We start from the raw sequence: 17,627 nt of genomic DNA, 5'->3' as shown, positions 1-17,627 counted from the left end.
GCTGACTGGTGATAAACTTACTACTTTCTCTACGGTTTCTGTTTGTGTTTAATTATGATAAAGGGTACAACTGCATTTTCCTTACTCCTGGTTCCTCAAGTCCAGCCCTTCCCTATTTTTAACCTAATGCTAGGCTCCAATCTAGTCTCGATTTCCCACCAGTCCAGCTCACAACATTGCCAGCCTGACCAGAAACCTGCAGCACCACCTAAACTGTTAATGTCCATAGAAATCCGAGGGTTCTTTTGATCCCTCAAAAGCGCAGATTTTGATCTCGCAAGTCTGGAGTGGGCCTAAGATTCTGCAATGCTAACAAGCTCTCACATGGTGATGATGTTTAGATCACACTTTTAAGTTGCAAGGGTCTGAATCAAGCTCCCTCATTAAGACCTGTCTCAAATCTCACCTCCATCGACCCTTCCTAGTTGCTCCAAGCCCTCCTTCAAACTCCTCCAATGTGAGCAGCGCTCACGCTGTAGTTCTTTCTTCTTATTTCATGTATTTCATTTCTTTTGTCTGCCCATATTAGGTCCTTGAGGCCAGAGATCCAGCCTCTCTTACATGAGAATGATTCAGGTAGGATGGCAAGACTCGGAGGGCAAGCTTTTTATACATTTTGTCCATTGCTGTATCCCCAGAGACTAGGTTCATGGCATATAGTAGGCCCTCAATAAATAATTGTTGAATGAATGAATGAACTTCTTTTGAATTCTCCACTGAGGTTACTAGGTGCATAATGTGTACACTATATATTTTATTGATGTCAGATTAAACCCCTAGGCATTGACCTTACTGAACATTTAAATTGTTCAGTTTATCGTGTGTTACATCTTTCATTATTTAGTCTCCAAAATTCTTTCCTGCTACTTTAATTTCACAACTACTTATGAGCTAGTTGTATAATTTTGATAGATAAGTAAATTAAGCATATCAGAGAAACGACTTTCTCTGACATCATTCTGGGCCAGAGTTATGTAACTATGTGGAAGAATGAAAGCTTAATGCTGAGGCCTGGAATATTGAGACATTTCCTAAAAGACATTACTTGTGAGATCTTAGTGAGCTTTTTATCCTTTATTTAGGTTTACTGCTATTAAATAAAGCATCAGTTGTTGTTATAATTGATAGAGATCACTTGAGTTTTTGCATGGGATTGCTTGTGGGCTTTTAAATGATTTTTCCTGTGTGTGTGCATATGTGTGTGTGTGTGTGTGTGTGTGTGTGTATGTATAAACTAAATCTTATGGAGGTGTCAAAATTTGAAAACAATTCAAATTTTATGAGCATTAGAAACTTTTTTTCCACTTTGAACTGCATTATTTCTCAAATTCTTAATTTAAATAAAATGACAAGAAATTCAAGTATGCTTTTGTTACACACACACACACACAAAGGAAACTTAAATATTTTACTTCAAAGTGTCAGCGCAGGCCAGGCGCGGTGGCTCACCCATTTTCCTGGCACTTTGGGAGGCTGAGGCGGGCAGGTTACCTGAGGTCAGGAGTTTGAGACCAGCCTGGCCAACATGGCGAAACCCCATCTCTACTAAAAATACAAAAATTAGCTGGGCATGGTGGTGTGTGCCTGTAATCCCATCTACTCTGGAGGCTGAGGCAGGAGAATTGCTGAACCTGGGAGGCAGAAGTTGCAGTGAGCTGAGATGGCACCACTGTACTCCACCCTGGGCCACAGAGCGAGACTCCATCTCCAAAAAAAAAAAAAAAAAAAGTCAGCCCAGAGTCTGATAATACATTATAGTGTATTCCCATAGTTTACTGGAAAACGTTTCTTAAGGAGAGACACAACTTATGCATTTTGGTCACACGTAGAGTGTAACATAGCACCTCAGAGAGGATTTGGGACCTGCTTGATTGGTGTGACCTGAATGACTGTGAATACTTAATAACCATATAAACAAAATAAGATTATACACAGATTAGGTAAGGTTTTGAGTAACATTATACACAGATTAGGTAAGGGTAATGAATTTCAAGTTAGACAGTGTTCTTGAGGCCTCAAAACTTAATAATTTAAATTTGGCATCTGGTTTCAATTTCCTGACATATGTCATACCCTCTATTCAGGTTGAGTATCCCTTATGCAAAATGCTTAGGATGAGAAGTGCTTCAGATTTTGGATATTTTTGGAGTTTGGAATAATAGCATATACATAATATCTTGGGTATGGTACCCAAATCTGAACATTAAGTTCATTTATGCTTCGGACACACCTTATATACATAGCCTGAAGATAGTTTTATACAATATTTTTAATTTGTACATGAAACAAAGTTGGTATACATTGAACCATCAGAAAGCAAAAGTGTCAGGTGTGGAATTTTCTACTTGTGACATCATGTCAGCACTTAAAATGTTTCCAATTTTGGAGCATTTTAGATTTCAGATTTTCAGATTAGGGATGCTCAACCTGTATTAAATATTTAACTTTACCCGTGTTTACAAATATTTACTGAATTAACTGGTTCTTAGCTAAAGTGTAGGTAGATGGAAATAGCCAAACTTTAATATAGGCGACAGTGAGATAAGGGCATGTTTCTCAACTAGGAGCAATTATGCTTCCTGGAGAACATTTTTGGGTATCACAAATAGGAAGGGAGGTGCTACTGGCATCTAGAGAGTGGAGGCCAGGGATGCTGTTAAACATCTTACAACGCACAGGACAGTCCCCACAACAAAGAACTCTCCAGTCCACAATGTCAATAATGATAAGGTTTGAGGCACCATGCTCCACACAGTTTTTGTGTTAGGAGCTACTAACCAAGAAACAGACTTGAAAATCATTGTTCTGAAGATTTTAGCTCAGTGTTGTGGCTGGGACCAAATAAAGAAAAGACTCATAAGATATTGGGCCACATCAAGTGGGTAATGGAAATAAAGCAGTATTCTTATTTTACCTCTGCACTGAGCCATAGATTGTCTGCCCCCTAAAAGTGAATACAACTTAATGAAAAATAATGTTGAACAGAAAATAACTTTAGGTAAAAAATTAATGATTTCTTTTTAAAAAATTAATCACTGAGCATGTTCCAATATACCAGACATTACCTAGCCTTCAAATATGTTAACTCATCATGATAAATCTGACCTCTTATTCTACTTTACAAAACTTAAAGATAGGATTTCACATTTTGGACTTACACATTTTGAGCCTAGTGACTATGATGAAATGGATAAAATGTAGATATGTATCAAATATAATGGCAAATTGAAATAGTTACCTGAATACTTGAAACTAAACAAAATTATCTGAGTAATTCTAGAAGCTCACCATCCAGTGATGGGAATATTATGATTCAGGCCGTGGAGTCTACTGATATTTGGAAGGACAACATTCAAGGGCCATTTTTTATTTTAATAAAAGCATAGATGATACCTCAAATTTCCTCTTTACTCTCTTTGAGCATCAAGTTGGAAACCATGTTATGATAGTTCTTGCAGATGTTGTATGTATCGTTGCTGTTGTTCCAGCATAGCCTCCCGAGGAGAAACCTATTGAATCAGACCCTGGTCAAGGAACATTAAACAGTAAACCTGTGTGATTTCTGAATTCTCCTGAATAACCTTGTACCTTTTGTGGCTTGCACAACACGCTATCGTAGTATTATATGTAATGGAAGCTATGCTATCCAAGACATCCCTGCTGAATATTCTCTCTAGCTTTACTTCCTGATGCTGCTGAGCAGAATAGAACAACAGAGGAGGTGGGTGGAAGCAGTTGCCATTTAAGTAGTTTCCTGCTTATAACATTTCTTTACATATATGCTTACTTGCTTTGAAATGTTTGCATTTAGGTACCAAAAGAATCGAACTCATAACTTCTGGCCTTTATCAATTGGTTACATACCTAAGAGAGATAAGCTGGCCTGGACACTCATTCGCATGTAGAGGCAGGAGTCAAAAGATGGAAGAGCTCCCTTCCTGATTCCAGTTTTGCTCCTCTGCCTAAACTCTCACTTACAGAATCAGACTGTTGACCTTTAGATGCCTTGGACCTAAGGTGAAGGCCCTCAGAAATATGCATAGGCTCACTCACAGTCTCTTCAATGCTGAGAGAACCACTGTACCATCCATCCTAAAATGGTAGTTTATTTTGCCATACAGGTACCTGAGGAGACTGGGGAGTTTCTTGGGAGAGACTCTTTGGAGGCCTGGGCCCTTTGTAAGGAGGTCAGGTAAGTTCCCTTGTGCTCTCCAGGTCTGCAGTTTTTACTCACAGGAGAGCTTTTCATGTGTCATGATGCTAAACAACCCATTTGAATGGTATTTTCCACTTTGAGTTGACTTTTTTAAATGTATTGAATTGACCACTTGTTCTTGCATTTGTAGGCTTCTCAAGAAAACAGTTCTAGTCAAAGGTGGCAGTTAAAAACAGGAAAAAACTGGCAGTTGAGACCAAATAGGAAGTGACTTTGACATCAGCTCACACCGAGGAAAAGGAAGTTGCCAGGACCTCTAAGAAAGGCAGTTGTGTAAAATTACCACCCTTCAATTGCTTGGCTGAGGCTCTGTCACCCTGTGGTAAAAACTTCCATGGTTTTGTTACTGCAGTACTTGAGAGAATGTGAACAGAATAAGGGAATAACAGGCACCCCTTGCAGGAATGTTATCAGGGACTACCATAAGTTTCTAGTGGGGGCAGAAATTCAACATTGTAAACAAGAAAAGCTCCCATCCTCCTTTTTTTTCCTGGGCCACATCAATAGTTAAGATTAGTTAACATTCAGTATCTTATATCATGAGGCTCACCGCAAGGGTCCAACTGTAGACTATAATGGGAATTTTTGCTGAAAAATAGAAGATAGAATGTTTTTTATACTTTCACTTTTGCCCCAGGTCCAGCCTACTCCACACCACCTTTCCTTATTTCCCTTACTTTCTCTTCCCTTACTTTCTCCTCCCTCCTCCTCCTCCTCCTCCTCCTCCTTCTTCTTCTTCTTCTTCTTCTTTTTCTCGCATATTTCTTGCGCTGTGGTAAGTGCTCGGAATATAAAGAAATGCAAGGAGTTTGCTTTCCCACAGGAGAATGCCACAAAAAAACAAAGAGCATTCACAGCAATAAATGATAATAGCAGTCTATTACTACAGCAACAGGCACCAGAGAGCAATTCATTTTACCTCTGTAGATCCTGGAAGGCTTCATAGAGGAGGTGATATTGAGCTAAACCTTGAAAAATGAATGGGAGATAGCCAGGTAGAGAATTGAGGATATGGGATGGAGAAAAGAAGCCATTCTAAACAGAAGGAACAGCATAAACAAATGCCTAAACCAGGCCTGTGTATTCCCCCATCACCTGAATACCTGGTTAAAATACAGTTATTGCAGTTCATTTATCCAGTTTCTGAATTTGTCCATCTGAGGTAGACAAAGGGCACTTGTACTTTATTTTTTAAAAACTCCCCAGGTGATAATGTTGGGTACTCTTGGTTAAGAACCTCTAGAACTAGCTGATAGTTTGATTTGATTTTACAGGCAGAAACACAGAGTACATGAGGTGTCCTAACAGTGAGGCTGGAAGGATCCATTAGGGCCAGACTGTGAGCCTTGTATGGCAATCTGAAGAGTTTATACTTGATCCCTTAGGCTCCCAGTAGTCTTTTGGGGCTTTAAGGAAGAAAGGAATTTGATCCAGATTTGTTTTTTCAAAATAAAACTCTGCTTAGCACATAAAGGATAGATTGGATATGGGAGAGATTGGAAGCAGAGGGACCTATTAAGAGACCATTAGGAGGCCATTGTAAAAGCACAGAAGAGGGACTGAACTAAATTAATGGCTGTGAGAATGAAGAGGAAGGATAGATTCCAGAAACAAATTACGGTTGGAATCAACAGCATCCAATTGATTGGATGTGGACAGCACCAGAGGGAGAGGTTTAAAACACCAGTGACATCTAGCTTGGGGAACTGGATAAATGTTAACGACTGGAACTTCACCAGAGAATGTAGAAGGGGAACCAGGATTGGGGAAAAGATAAGGAATTCAGTTTGGGTACACCGAGTCTGCAGTGCCTGTACAACCTCTAAGTGGAGATATCCAAAAGACAGTTGAAAATAGCAAGAGATCAGACTGCAAATATAGATTTGAGAACTGCAGAGAGAAATCCTTTGTAACCTCATGTCAAGATGTCAATAAAGGACATAAAAAATAGAAACCAAGTTGGAACTGTTCAGTTCCCATTTAGAAAACTACTTCTTAAATAATTGTCCTACGTTTTGGGCCAGTCAAATGTGTCCTGTGTTTACTGGCATCATATCTATCTTCAGAAAGGCTACCGTTTCCTTCAGAGTAATGATTGTTAATCTCATGTCAGTGAGATCATGTTACTAAATATTTCTGCTGTGTTCCTGCATACATAGATTTCCCTTTGAATGCACGATAATGACAGTAAAGAAAAGAATGGAGTAAAGAACAGAAATCATGTGAAGAGATCTGAATGCTACGTTGCCAGCTTTTCTGGTACGGTTTTCTTGCTTGCAACTGTAAAATAGATTATTGTGCACCAGAACAGTTTGTATTATATTTCCCTTCCTACACTCAAAAGAAAATGAGGTGGGAGATGACATGCATGCCTGGTTTCACGAAGCCAAGTGAGTGTCTTCTACAATGGAAAGAAAAACAGGAACAATTTATTGCAATCTAAAGCACAGATTACTGGCAAAACCATGATATTTGCCTGCTGTGAAAGTGCATAGCAACTTTAGTTAATATTCCTCCAATTTTTCAAAATCATTCATACTGTTCTGGTTCTTCCATTCTTTCTGTGCTATTGACCTTTTATGAAACTTCACACATTCTTATAGTTTACCATGTGTGAAGGTAAGCATTCAAATGGCTAAATGCCAACTTGAAATTAACATAGATAAATCATGCTTTCTATATAAATTGTGAAAATAGTGGTAGACATTTACAGTATGAGATCATGAAAGCAGATACAAATAAATTATATTTCAAATGTTTTGTACACTGCATTTTATTATGTGTTTGGGTTTTTCTCAAGTGTTACAAGAAACTGAAATGTACCAACTCTTAAATTTTAATGTTACTTTAGCATCTGACAATATACAGATTCTTGCTATGCAAATATAGAGAAATGGGTGCCTACTATGTTGTGAAGGATGGATTTAGTTCATGAAATATAGTTTTTAAAAATATACATTTTCCTATTTTTTCCAGACTCTAAAAGCATTAAAAGGTTATTGCTGTATGGAAAGGTCATTTATATGAACAATAGCAGAAGAAACTATGTCTGGGTTGTAAAATGCTGGGTTATTGAGTATGTTTCCTAGTAAAATTGCAAGGTATGGAAAGTGAGTATACCTAGTAAAGTGCTTCAGTATCACTTCTCTACTTTGGTTCTGCACATAGCATATGAGATATAAAGTAATTATTTTTCAAAGCAGAAGCCCAAGCCAAACTTGAATTAATTCAAATAGAGGAATTATTTAATAGGTATCATGTATATAGTTCTTACTGTGTGTCAGGCATAGTTGCAATTTCCATATATTCTCATTTAATTCTCACTACAACTTAATGAGCTAGGTACCACTATCATCCTATCATTTACATTTTAGAGATGAGGAAACTGAAGCACAAAAAGCTTAAGTAACTTGTCCAAGGTAGAGTTGCCAGATAAAATACAGAATGCCAGTTAAATTTGAATTTTCGATAAATGAATGATTCTGCAGGAGACATGTTTATACTTTAAAAAGTTGTTTATCTGATATTCAGATATAAGTGGCTGCCCTGTATTTTTATTTGCTAAATGTGACAATCCTACAGGCCAAAGTAACAAAGTTATTCGGGGTGAAGCCAGAATATGAACTCAGGGAGTGTAGCCTCTAACCCCTATACCTATACTGATTATAAGAAATGGAGGGCAGAGGCCAAGGGTGGTAACTCATGCCTGTTTTCCCAGCACTTTGGGAAGCCGAAGAGGGTGGATCACTTGAGATCAGGAGTTCAAGACCAGCCTGGGCAACATAGTGAAACCCCATCACTACTAAAAATACAAAAAGTAGCTGGGTGTGGCGGTGCAAGTTTGTAATCACAGCTATTTGGGAGGCTGAGGCAGGATAATTGCTTGAACCCAGGAGGCAGCATTTGCATTGAGCTGAGATCACACCACTGCACTCCAGCCTGGATGATAGGGCAAGACTCTGTCTCAAAAAAAAAAAAAAAAAAGGAATGCAGAGTTGAGTGCTTCATTATCCATATCTGGAGTGTTTTTTATTTTTAAATCACAACTAACAGTTAAGCCTCATGGGCAGGATCATAGGTCTATAATAACTTTGAATTTAATTTGCTCTAATTGTTAATAACATTTGGTCACAGTATTTTTAGTGAGTTCTTTGTTCTAAAAGTGATAAGATCTATAATAGTTTTGAATCACCTTTTCCTTCAGTGCTTTCCAAGGAGAGAGATTAAAGAAAAAGTATGATTCACTGTAATGATCCATTGTCATGAGTGGAATTAACTGATCAGTGCTGTTGTTCAAAACACCTTTCCCTATTATCACAAAGCAGCTACATGTTGTTTATAAAGAGCTACATGTTGTTTATAAAGCTTTCCTTCAATAAGAGCTTTTTAAAAGAAAAATATAGTTTTACTCATGTTGTCATCTCTTTTCATTTGATATTTTTACTCTAAAACAGGCAACATGACATCTACTTTTTGAAAGATATTACAATGTAATGGGGGAACATGGGTTTCAAAGCCAGACAGACCTTATTAGCTGTGTAACCTTGATGTTTGAGGCTCATTTTCTTCATGTGCAACATGGGAATTATTATTACCTACTCCAAATGGTGATGGTAAGGATTAAATGAGTTAATGAATATAAACCACTCTAATATGATGTCTGGTACAAACTTGACACTTCACAAATAGTGGTAGTTCCTTTCCTCTGTCTATTTGCCCCTTCACCTGAGCCTCCACTACTCACCATTTATGAGCAACACTCATGAATCTCTGAAAAATCTAACCCTTATTTACTAAAGCATTCTGGCTTGTCCAAAAGTTACACAACAATCAGGGGTAAAGTCAGTTGGAATCGAGAGTGCCTAAAATGTTTTCCTCCTGTGATTTTCTGAATCCCTAAAATGTTTGGGTTAGAACAAAAGACTACAGTGTTGTTTGTGCTCTTAGAGATTAGTAGGAAGGATTTTTCAGGGTGCCTTTAAAAAAAACACTGAGAATATTCTTAGACTTTCAGGTTGATATTTATATAATTTAGTTTCATGGGGAGATTCACCGTGGGCATCTTTGGGGGACACAGAGAGATACAAAAATAGATGCCAAAGTCAGGCAAATTATGTAATTAAGGCATTTTCCTTACTTTTCTCCTCTAAGTATGTATGTGTGTGCAAGTTCATTGAAGCAGGGGGTGGTGATGTATAATGAGGGGAGATACAGAAGTAAATGCAGTTAGGACTAAATACAAAGTGATCATAAGATTAGAAGGCAACTAACTTTGCTACAGAAAAAAATCAATTCTGAGAGGTGATATATAGTGTACATGTGAAAAACATGGACTCTGAATCCAGACTACTTAGCTTCAAATCCTAGTTTTGTCCACATACTAGCTCTGTGATCATCAGCAAGGTACTTAACTTCTCTATACCTCCCTTTCCTTACCTGTTAAAGAGCATAATAAAAGGAACTACCTAATCAAATTGATTTAAGAGCTTAAATGAACCTTATTTTTTCTTTAAACTTTGATCAAAGCATGAGATACCTATTTCTATAGGTACAAATCATAAGTGTCCAACAGCCCAATGAATTTTCACAGTGAACACATTCATGTATCTATCACCTAGATCAAGAAAAAGAAACTTGTACCCCAGAAGTCATCTCGATGCTCCCATTCAGTCACTACTTCCCCCAGCCCAAAGTTATCCACTTCCTTGTCTTCAGTCATCATAGATTCATATTGCCTCCTTTTGAACTTTAAATGAGGATCTACATACAGTGCTTAAACAATGCTTGGCATATTGTAAACACTATATAAGCTTGGCAATGTGATGTTAACAGTAACAAGAAAGTAGGTATGTTTTGGGGTTAGAATTCTTAATAAGAGTAATAAAACCAAAAGCAAATATCTGAGGTAAAGCCTATGACAATAAAGCTAAATGTAACAAGCCTATTTGTTTTTTCAAAAATTAGGTTCTTGGAATCATTTTTCCTTCCATAAATGATATCTATTGTGTATTCCATGCTAAGAAAAATACACTCCATTTGAGACATCCAAGAAAACATATGCCCAAACATTTCAGCATGATGCAGAATGAGAATTTTACTCAAATTGTTAACAAACTAATAAGAAAAACAAATTTGGCAGATGCCTTTCTAGGCCTCAGTTTTCTTATTATAAAATGAAGGGAATTGGGCCAGCACTGACATTTAGTGTTTCCACGAAAAAAAAATCTTAAAAAGCAAAATCTGGAAATGTTGGAACCACTGTTTTATAGCCAAATAATAAATCTAGAGTCACAGTCAAACATGACCTTTTGGAAGGAAAGCAGGAGGGTTTCCATGAGGGAAAATCATGTCTGACAATACTATTAGCACTTCTCAAGAGAGTAAATAACATATGGACAGGGAGGAACCAAAGAATATAATTTACAAAGACTTTTTTTAAATTATTATACTTCGAGTTCTAGGGTACATGTGCACAATGTGCAGGTTTTTACATATGTATACATGTGCAGTGTTGGTGTGCTGCACCCGTTAACTCGTCGTTTAAATTAGGTATTCCTCCTAATGCTATCCCTCCCCCATCCCCCTACCCCATGACAGGCCCTAGTGTGTGATGTTGCCCACTCTGTGTCTAAGTTCTCTCATTGTTCAATTCCCACTTATGAGTGAGAACATGCTGTGTTTGGTTTTCTGTCCTTGTGATAGTTTGCTCAGAATGATGGTGTCCAGCTGCATCCATGTCCCTACAAAGGACATGAACTCATCCTTTTTTATGGCTGCATAGTATTCCATGGTGTATATGAGCCACATTTTCTTAATCCAGTCTGTCACTGATGGACATTTGGGTTGGTTCCAAGTCTTTGCTATTGTGAATAGTGCCTCAGTAAACATATGTGTGGATGTGTCTTTATAGCAGCATGATTTATAATCATTTGGGTATATCCCCGGTAATGGGATGGCTGGGTCAAATGGTATTTCTAGTTCTAGATCCTTGAGGAATCACTACACTGTCTTCCACAATGGTTGAACTAGTTTACAGTTCCACCAACAGTGTAAAAGTGTTCCTATTTCTCCACCTCCTCTCCATCACCTATTGTTTCCTGACTTTTTAATGATTGCCATTCTAACTGGTGTGAGATGGTATCTCATTGTGGTTTTGATTTGCATTTCTCTGATGGCTAGTGATGATGAGCATTTTTTCATGTGTCTGTTGGCTGCATAAATGTCTTCTTTTGAGAAGTGTCTGTTCATATCCTTTGCCCACTTTTTGATGGGGTTGATTTCTTCTTGTAAATTTGTTTAAGTTCTACAAAGACTTTTTAAAAGGCACTTCACAAGCTTTTATATTGTTGACTTTTTGTTGTCATTCAATGACTCCCTGTGGATTGGGGAAAGGTTTTTTCATGGAAAACAAGCTAACTTACGGAATGAATGAATTGCTCTGGATGGAGCAGTGTCAGCGCTAAGATTACCATGGGCCCAGGCTTGTTGAAGTATTATAAGCGGGTTACACTAAGGCATACACAATGGTATTTCTATGTTTCTACCTGGCACTAAGTAAGCTCTTCTCAGTAGTGAGATGCCAAGCTGACATAGGATAAATGGCAAGACAATCTCTCAAAATAGGGGAAGTGGGGAAAAAGAAATAGTGAATCATCTTAGTAAGATAAAACATTTACAGACTAAGTAAAGTAGCTGCACAATACAAATCATTAGATCTGTTGTTACTTATGGCCCCAGAAAGTGAATCTAGGAGTTGTAGGTTATTTCTGGAACAATTTCAACTTACTGTGCCATTTTGGCCAGAAAGGTCAACAAAATTCTGTGCATAAGTAGAAAGTAGACTAGAAATAACGTGACATGTCCTATATTTGAAAAAAAAAGATTAAAATCTGGAACATAATGTTTAATTCAAGGGGTCACAAATCAAGAAAGACAAAATGGAGCTCAAGCAGGCATAGAGATGGGCAGCAAAAATGAGAGAATGAGAAGGAGCTCTACAGAAACAGACTTCAAAGTATTAGCATTCATTAAACCAAAGAGATGAAGATAGAGGCAATGGCCAAAGTGAATACTGATACTAGGGCTGCTAATAATGATCACTTGTGTAGAACTCACTCTGAGCCCAGCACAGGTCTGAGCACTTTATATGCACTGCCTCCTTCAGTACCTATCAACCCTATGAGGTAAGTCCCACTATTTTCTTCATTATAAAAGCATCATGAAGGGTATGTATGGAGTAAATAGTGATCAAAGCTATTTACTGGCTAGAGCTCAGCACAGACCTTTAAACTCAAAAGAGTCCAATCCAAGACAAACAAAAGGAAGTGAGACTTTATACAGTAGGCAGTAAAACCTACAGAACACACCAACTCGAGCAACAGTAGCAGTTGATCTGTAAAGATATTCAAAAAGGAGTCAGACTAGATTTGTAGAAGATACAATCAAGCTATCTTTCCAAAATGTCTTTACCCTTTGAGGTCGTCATTAAGGAGGACAACCACACCCTCTCCACTCCCATTGCCAACATGTTTGTGTGTCCCCCTATAAAAATTCTGGGCTGGGTGGACCAGAAATTTGGCCAAGTGTGGTTTTTTCTTTTTAATTACGACATAAGTTGGGGAATGGTACATGAATTCTTTGTGGGTATCTCAAGATGGTTGTAATTTATGCTCTGCTTGAATCTGTTTTAATTGATAGCCTAAATTCCACAGAAGCCTATTTAAAGCAAGCTTTGTACTCTGTAGAAATGGGATCTTTCAGAAAAATGACTTGCTGAAGAATGAATTGCCAGAAAGAAAGCAGGTAGAGGATTTTCCCTTTGGCATCTATCACCTAGTCAGCATTTATCTGGGGTTACTTCATGGCTTTATTTCTTTAAGAAATTACATTTCAGAGAAAATACATTTCATGTCAGGAAAATAGGAGATTAGCTTAAAAGAGAATCCCCATGTAAAACTCACATAGTGGCTTCAGTCCTCAGGAAACCCAAGAGTAGACTCATCTGGTGTTGCTTGAAGCTGCCTCTGTCTTGTTTTTCTAACACTGGTGGTTTCCACAAAATACACTAGCATCCTCCTTTGGCTTTGTGACCTTTACCCTAATTGAAACACTGTATGTATTCTGGACAAACCATGAAAAAGAAACAGAAGAGAAGAAAGAGCAAGAATGACCATCTAGTTCACAGAGAACTAACCTTATCTTTGGAAAGGAAGTACAAAAAGAAAAATGAAAGATACTGGAGAGTTCAGAAACCTCCAGAGGAAGGGAAAAAGGACACACAAAGAGACAAGATTGCTCTATGTGTCAGGAAAAATAGCTAATGCATGCGGGGTTTAATACCTAGGTGATGGGTTGATAGATGCAGCAAACCACCATGCACACATTTACCTATGTAACAAACCTGCACATCCTGCACATGTACCTTGGAACTTAAAAAAAAAAAGTAACTACTTTTGCACCAACCTAATATAAGAAGGTGTTTTATAAACTGGAAGCAAGAATTCACTGAAAAGAGACATGAGGAAAATTTCTGGGTTGATGGAAATGTTCTTTATCTTAATGAGGAGGTAGATTCCATGGTTTTATGCATTTCTCATAATTCATCGAACTGCACATTTAAGATCTGTGCAATTTACTATACACAAATTATGTCTCAATTAAAAAAAGAGATAGGATTGCTCTGTAAACATGTTAGACTTCAATTGAAAAATTGTTGAAAAAGGGAGATAGGATTAAATGTGGCTTTAAATGGTAATATGGGTAGTTGGGTCATAAAACGATGAAGCTTGTCAATCCTTGTGCTCTCCTACTCCTTGGAGCAGAGTTTCTGCCTTCCCCTCACTCCTCTCACTCTGATTCTGGGTCCTCTGGCTAGGCTACCCAAAGTCCATTTCTGTGGCTAGCAGCTAAGTCAGTACTCCCCCAGGCAGTGCCTGTTCTCACCTTTATATACGTTTATCAAAATGTATCTGTGTTGTGACCTTTTGTTGCCCTGTACTGAGAATGTTTTCATCTTAAAAGAGAGTAAGTTAATACTTCTTAAATATTGCTTTCTACTTCTAGTAGCCAATGGAGATATAATGGGGGCAGAGGTCTCTTTGCACCCTCAAATAACAGGTGGAAGGCCAGCAGGGTTTTTTTAAGCCAGGTAACCACTTTGAGCTTACATTTCCTCTTCTGTAAACTGAAGATCATACCTTTCCCTTCTGTTACAGTTTGGAACACTTTCACATACGTTTGCCTATTTAATTTTCACAGCCACCTTCTGAGATAATTATTACTCCTATTTTACAGACAAGGAAACTGAAGCTCAGCAAGGTTAAGCAACTTGTCCTGAGATAATATGTGAAAGGGCCAGTGCACAAAGGGGAAAATCAGCTAGCCAAGACAGTGAGTTGGCATGCGGTTACAGAAGCTCCCCAGACGATGGTGCCAGGTACAGGAGCCATGTGGCTATGAGGAGGTAGTATGGGATCAAGGTTATGAGTACAGACTCTGGAGCCACAGAAACCCAGGTATGAATCCTGGCCCTGCTCCTTATTGCCTGCATTCCTTGAGCAAGTCACCTTCACTGGGTCTACATTTCCTCATTTGGAAGATGGAGATAACGCCTAGCTTGTAGAGCTGTTGTGAGGATTAAGTGCAACAGTAGATACAATGTGGGTTGTTAATGCAATGCAGAGCACATGGGAAACAAAAAATATATATAGAAGCTCCCGAAATGATTAGTAGTAATACTAACACTTGGCACACATGTTAGCCCAGAGCATGGAGTCCACTGGCCCAAAGGTAGAGTTAGTCACTAGTGACTAGGCCGGAGACAAACAGAACCAAACACGATTGACAACAAGGAAAGAAAGAGGAGGCTATATGCTCTGCAAGGTGGGACCCGTCGGGGCTACCCAGGACTAGGTTGCAGTTTACTTGGGCCAGTGGTTCTTAAACTCAAGCATGTATCAGAATCCTCTTTAAGGCGTATTCAAAGATAGCTACCTGGGCCCCACTCCTAGTGTTTCTGATTCAGTAGGTCTGGAGTGGGGCCTGAGAACTTGCATTTTTAACAAATTCCCTGGTGTTGCTGATGCTGCTGGTCTAGAAAGCCCCCTTTGAGCATCATTGTCTTAGAATAAAGAATCTCAGGACTATAGTCTTATTCAGTTCTAGGCATCAGAGTTTCGTTGCTTTGGGGTTCTTTTTCTTTCTTAGTAAAAATCCACTTTAAAAATTCCACCTATGTCTTGGCAGAATAAGGGGAATTGCCTGTAACTGGTCCAGGAGAGCTATGGCTATCAGAGGGCTGCTCAAAACCAGGGATGGTGGTGACAACAACTGCCCCAGCTGGAAGACTGGGTAGAGGTCTTAGAGCAAAACAAAGGGCAAAACGTAGACAGGAAAGAATCAGAGACAACTGTGATTATTGAGCCTTTCCAAGATTTGATTTTCCCTCACAAGCTTTTTCTTGCTTAAGCTTTTTATCCCTTTTATACCTATGACTATATTTTGGGGGTGGGATATATGTGGGAAGGATTCATCATATTTTCTATGTGTACTTTTCCTACTCTCTTGTTTTAGTCTTTGTCAACCTCAATGCCAGCATCTACCTCTTGGAGAGCCTAGAGCAGCATGCACAGATTATGACAGTCTGAGCTAAAAAAACTGAGCAAAATTAGACATCTCTGTCGAAGTAAAGTATGTGCTCTGTGCTCTGTATCGTGTTACAGCAAATTTGAAAAACAAGAGCTGTGTTCCAAGTCACCACCTGGCAGTTGTCAGTAACTAAGCCTCTGCTACCTGTTAAACATAGTTAATGAAGAAGTCTGTGTTTATAAATTAGAGGATTTATCTTTGAAAATAGTAACCCATTAGAAAAAGAAAAATAGCCTTGGATTTAGACTTCTGGATTAGAAATCATCTGTCCCATGAATATCAAAGGGGTGAAATAACTTGTGGCATCACATATTAATGAGAATATACATTTAAACTGCAAATGTTAGGAAACAGACACAAATGTGAAGCTACTGTAATTATAAGAATGTAAGGTTCTTAAGCTCCTGAGGCAGAGATATTTTGGCTTAGGGATTCCGTATAGGGTGCCTGGGCCTGTTCAGTGCCATTATGCTATCAGGTGTTTGCCTGTACCAACCTGCCCACATTACATGAAAGCAGGCCTCCCTCATTCTTTCAGAATTCTTTCAGAATTCATGTCTTCTGTCCTGAACCATTCACCCCAGCTTATCTCATACTCCAATTCCTAACTCTTCTTCAGTCTGTTCTAATTTCTGACCTCGTGACTCATTTCTCCTCCTACTGACTGGCCTCATGCTAGGGGCTGGCACTTGGTATTACTTCTCCAACTCGAACCTTTTGCAGTCCTCTTTGGCCAGTAATCAGATTCTCCAGTTGGCTACACTGCCGTCATCCGTGGGAGAGTGCTCCAACGGGACCAGCCTGTTTCCTGGGACCTAATGCTTTCACACAGTTCTCTGTGGAAGGTTCCCCTGCCTAGTACACTCAGTCCTGGGAACAGAACTCTGACTTGAGAGATTTGTAGCCTCTTGATACCACTTTTGGAAGAAGAGAAGACAAATGGAAAGGAAGGAATTTGGTTGCCCAATCACTGCAGACAGAAGAGCCAACTGAATTTCTATATTTTCTGAAGTACATGAGAATAAAAGGTGATGCTTTGTAGTATAAACTATTTAGTAGTCCTTACTTCTCTGATTTGAAAAATTACTGTTTCTTTCTTTCTGTCCTTCATAATCATCTTTCCCAATAACCGACCCATTGATTGATTGCCAGGACTTATTAATTCTGCCCTCTGTAATATCTTATGAACCCGTCATCCCTTGCTTGAGCTGTTTGCAACAGTATTCTAATAACCAATGCCCCTGCCGCCAGTTTCTCCTTCTCCCCCATTCCACTGTTCCATGACCTTCATCCCCTGCCAATCCGTTTTCCACACTGTTCCAGAAGTAATCTTTCTAAAATACAGATCTGATCATGTTATTCCCTTTCTTAACAATTTTCATTCCCATGTATATAACTGGTTGTTATCATACATATGATTCTGGTTTTTTTAGAAGATAGATTCTTCTAATTAGGGCAATAATATTGATCTACTACATCTATATTGTGCTTTAGATTATTTTCACAGCTTTTATATAACTATTTTACAACAACCTGGGTCAAGAGATCGGGACCATCCTGGCCAACATGGTGATACCCCATCTCTACTAAAACTACAAAAATTAGCTGGACGTGGTGGTGCACACCTGTAGTCCCAGCTACTTGGGCGGCTGAGGCAGGAGAATCTCTTGAACCCAGGAGGCAGAGGTTGCAGTGAGTCGAGATTGCACCACTGTACTCCAGCCTGGCAACAGAAAAAAAAATCCATATGAATTAGATATTATTT

Source organism: Macaca thibetana, chromosome X (genome assembly GCF_024542745.1).
Source record: "Macaca thibetana thibetana isolate TM-01 chromosome X, ASM2454274v1, whole genome shotgun sequence".
NCBI classification, from domain to species: Eukaryota; Metazoa; Chordata; class Mammalia; order Primates; family Cercopithecidae; genus Macaca; species Macaca thibetana.
Note: the sequence above shows the minus strand (reverse complement) of the source record.